Source organism: Etheostoma spectabile, chromosome 23 (assembly GCF_008692095.1).
Source record: "Etheostoma spectabile isolate EspeVRDwgs_2016 chromosome 23, UIUC_Espe_1.0, whole genome shotgun sequence".
Taxonomy (NCBI): domain Eukaryota; kingdom Metazoa; phylum Chordata; class Actinopteri; order Perciformes; family Percidae; genus Etheostoma; species Etheostoma spectabile.
In genome coordinates, this window is record NC_045755.1 from 8494402 (window position 1) to 8499466 (window position 5065).

General features: G+C 42.3%; 1 protein-coding gene and 1 pseudogene across 15 annotated transcripts in view; both read left to right on the forward strand.

Moving 5' to 3' along the window:
* The window catches only part of nrcama (neuronal cell adhesion molecule a), a 1100153-nt gene that overhangs the window by 118757 nt on the left and 976331 nt on the right, over positions 1-5065 (forward strand). The window lies entirely within an intron of this gene.
* The window catches only part of LOC116673164 (ras-related protein Rap-1b-like), a 15697-nt pseudogene continuing 15056 nt past the window's right edge, over positions 4425-5065 (forward strand).

Consider the following 5065-nt stretch of genomic DNA (forward strand, 5'->3'; position numbering starts at 1 on the left):
TTTCAATTTTGACTGAGAGACAACACAAGGCTTAAACGTTTAACAGAACTAAATAGAAAATAAAAGGGAGAACAACTCATTTAATGATGGAATATTGTAACATTTATAATTCTCCATGTCGATAGGAGCTTTAACCCTCGTGGGAACCCGCTCTTATTTTGGTTTTTTAATAACAATTCTGAAATGAAATGTTACTTCATAAACTATTAAATGTTGTCTGTATCTCCATATCCAACAGCTGAGATAACATCCATGTTTAGGGAATGCATCAGTCTCTACTAGACCACTATTACACATGGACGTGGGTTCGTTTGTTGTCGTCAGGTTAATGAGATAATCTAGCGTGTGATTGGTCAGCAGGTGGCCAGTGTTTCACTTTCCCTCCAGTATTATTATAAAGGTATGTGTGTACAGTGTGTGTACAGTGTGTGTAGTGTGTGTATGTGTGTACAGTATGTGTGCAATGTGTGTAGTGTGTGTATGTGTGTACAGTGTGTGTATGTGTGTACAGTATGTGTATGTGTACAGTGTGTGCAATGTGTGTAGTGTGTGTATGTGTGTACAGTGTGTGTACAGTGTGTGTATGTGTACAGTGTGTGTGCAATGTTTGTAGTGTGTGTATGTGTGTACAGTGTGTGTATGTGTGTACAGTATGTGTGTGTATGTGTATAGTATGTGTGTACAGTATGTGTACAATGTGTGTATGTGTGTACAGTATGTGTGCAATGTGTGTAGTGTGTATGTGTGTAGTGTGTGTATGTGTGTACAGTATGTGTGTACAGTATGTGTATGTGTATGTGTACAGTGTGTGTGTATGTGTGTATATCTGTATAGTATGTGTGTACAGTGTGTGTGTGTATGTGTGTATATCTGTATAGTATGTGTGTACAGTGTGTGTACAGTGTGTATGTGTGTGTAGTATGTATGTGTGTACAGTATGTGTGTACTATGTGTGTGTGTATATATGTATAGTATGTGTGTACAGTGTGTATGTGTGTACAGTGTGTGTACAGTGTGTATGTGTGTACAGTGTGTGTACAGTATGTGTGTGTATAGTATGTGTACAATGTGTGTAGTGTGTGTATGTGTGTACAGTGTGTATGTGTGTGCAACACACATACAGTGTGAATGCACAGTGTGAATGCAACACACACACACACACACACACACACACACACACACACACACACCACACACACACACACACACACACACACACCACACACACACACACAACACATTTAAACACCCACACTTAATGCAACACACACATAGCAAACAACCATTATGCAACAACACATATATACAACACCACCACACCACACAACACACAATCACCCACATTAATCAAACACACACACACACACACATTATCAAACATTAATAAGCAACACCACATACACACAACACATTAAGACAACACACACACGATTCTACATACAACACACACACCATAATGCACACACACACACAATAATGCACAACAAATCATGCAACACACACACATAATGCAACACACACATAATGCAACACCACACATTAATGAAACAACCATTAATACAACACCACACATTAATGCAACACACCTTAATACAACAACACCTTATGCAACACACACATTAATGCAACACACAATCAATGCAACACCACACACACATCATGCAACACACACACACATTAATGCAACACACACACACATTAATGCAACACACACACACTTAATGCAACACACACATCAATGCAACAAACCACACTTAATTGCAAACACACACACAGCACACATTAATGCACACATACCACACCCTTAATGCAACACACCATTAATGCACAACACACATTAAGGCAACACACAAACACACACACACATAATGCAACACCATCAAGTAACCCACACACATAATGCAACACCACCACACATTAATGCACACACCACACACATTAATGCAACACACAATAAGCAAACCCTTAATGCACACACATAATGCAACACACACACACACACACACATTAATGCAAATCACACACCATAATGCACACAACATTAATGCAACACACACACACACACACATTAATGCAACACACATTAATGCAAAACACACATTAATGCAAAACACACACATTAATGCAACACACACCACACACACACACACACACACACACACACACACACACACACACACACACACACTAATGTAACACAGCTGTTTATGCTGTTTATCTACGTAAGGAACACACACTCAAACAGGAAGTGTGTGTGTAAGTGAAAGGGAAGCAGGTTGGGTGGGGGGGGTGTAAATCTATTTTTGGTGACTCCTTCCTGTTTGGGTGTGGCTTTACCACCCGTGTGTGTGTGTGTGTGTGTGTGTGTGTGTGTGTGTGTGTGTGTGTGTGTGTGTGTGTGTGTGTGTGCGAGGCGTGTTCCCATCAACACGCACTGACATGCTGAATTGCTCTGACTCTGCAGAAGGTAACACACACACAATCACACACACATTCACTCACTCACACACACTCTATCACACACACATTCACTCACTCACACACACACTCTCTCACATACACACACTCTTATACACATTCACTCACTCACACACACTCTATCACACACACATTCACTCACTCACACACACACTCTCTCACATACACACACTCTTATACACACTCACTCACTATCCACACTATCACAAACCACATTCACTCACACAAACACAACACCATTCACTAACACACCATCTATACATATACACACACTTATCACACCACCAATCACTCACACACACCACATCACTAACACACTCACTCATACACACACTCACTCACTCACACACATCAACACATCACTCACTCATCACCCACACACATTCACCACTCACACAACACTCACTCACACAACACTCTCTCACATACACACATTATACACATCACTCACCACACACTACACAAACACATCACTCACACACCACAACACACACATTCACTCACCACACACACTCTTATCACACACTCACACACTATCACACACAAAAACACTCACCACATACACCACATTATACACGTCTATCACACACACATCACTCCTCACACACACACTAACTCACCACCACCTCATTTACACAATACCACTCACATCACATCACACGCACTCACCACTCACACACATTCACAATCACCACTCACTCACACACTTACACACACTCACTCACTCACTCACACAACCACACACTATCACACACATTCACTCAGTCACTCACACACACACTCACTCACATACACACACTCTTATACACACTCTATCACACACACATTCACTCAGTCACACACTAACTCACTCACTCATACACACACACACTCACTCTCACACACACTCACTCACTATATAAGTCGCTTTGACCTTTGACCTCCGGCGTGAGTAGGAAAATATGACATGACATCGTCCGCAATGTTGACTGTAAGTTGACTGTGTGTGTGTGTGTGTGTGTGTGTGTGTGTGTGTGTGTGTGGCATTAGTGTTTCTACTCTGCAGGAAGCGGGAGCAGCTGAGCGCGAGGCTGAAACGTCACAAGGAAGAAGAACGTGGAGCCAGAATGTGACGAAGTTGGAGCGAAACCGGATGCAGAGTGTGGACCGCCTACAAAATAAAATCACAACATTGACGAATAAATGGTCAAAATAGATAGCATCAGTGTGTTTATTTGTTTGGTTTCTGACTGAGGCACTTTAAAGTTCTTAAAAATTCGTGTGAACATGAAAACATCCGGGTATTATGTTTTTTTAATTTTTTCATTTTTTTTTTCATTTTGTGAGACAATATTTTATTTTGTGTCCATTGATGATATGAGCTCTGTTTTCACGTGACGGCTTGTACACCAATACTTTGATTTAAATATTTATATTATTTTAAGGTCACTGTAAGGCCTTTATTTTGAAAAACAAAACAAAAACAAGACTGAATATTTTTTAATTAGGGTCAATTTCTGATTTTAAATTAGTTTCCGGTCACTTTCCCACCAATTCCGTCATTTTATGGTTATTTTTATTCTTTTTACTGACACATAATCATGACACATTTCCCTTGGGGCTTTTATTCTGAAACACAGAGGCACAAGTTCTGGTGTGTATTGCATGTCTTCAAAATGTCGTCTAGTTTTATTGACTTATTTACTCTGTCGTATGTTTCAAAAATACTCTTGTAAAGTTTCTTTTATCTTTTCTAATTTTAGTTTATGAACCTCTTTAACCTTCTATACTTACATGTGTTTATTTCTGTTCATTTGCTGCTGAAACAACCGAATTTCCATAAAAGGTTTAGTTTGTCTTTTTGTCTTTTATTTTGAAGGAGTTGCCAGGAAGCGCCGACGACGTTCACCGCGTCGAGCTTGACGTCGGCGCGCAGCGGCGGCAGGAGGGAGCGGCTCTGGTAGAGCGACATAGAGCGACCGTGGAGGAGAGAGAGAGAGAGAGAGAGAGAGCAGCGGAGCGGACGGGCGGATGATCGTGAGTACCGCTTCCTTTCTCTCTTTTCCTTTTTTCTTGTCTTTTCTTGTCTTTCTTCCCTCCATCATGTAGATGTAGCTTTACCCGGGACTGGTACGGAAGGGGGTGGGGGGGCAGGCCGGTGCCGTGCCGTGCCGAGCTGGGCTGGGTTTGCGGAAGCAACCGGCGGACAGACAGACAGGAGCTCCGTTAATGATAATGTTGATATTAGACACAGACAGACAGCCGAGAGGACAACATGGCGGCTGTTTGTCTGTCCGTCTCTACGCCCGCAAAGACCCGCGCGGTCCGGCTCGCGGTTGGTCTCCGGCTCCTCCGGCAGTCAGCGGGGCCTGGCGCCGGAGCTGGCCGGGAATGGAGCGCTCTGAGGCGGCCACAGAGCTGCGGAACTTCCGCTGATCTGCCCGAGGATAAAAAAAAAAAAAGAGAGGAAGTAACTTATTGCAGACTGCGGAGTTGGGGAGTTTGGAGGAACCTGTCTGTCTGTCTACCTGTCTGTCTGACTGTAGTGTATAGACAAGGCTTGGTTTTATACTCTGTTGTCAGCAACAAACACACACACACACACACA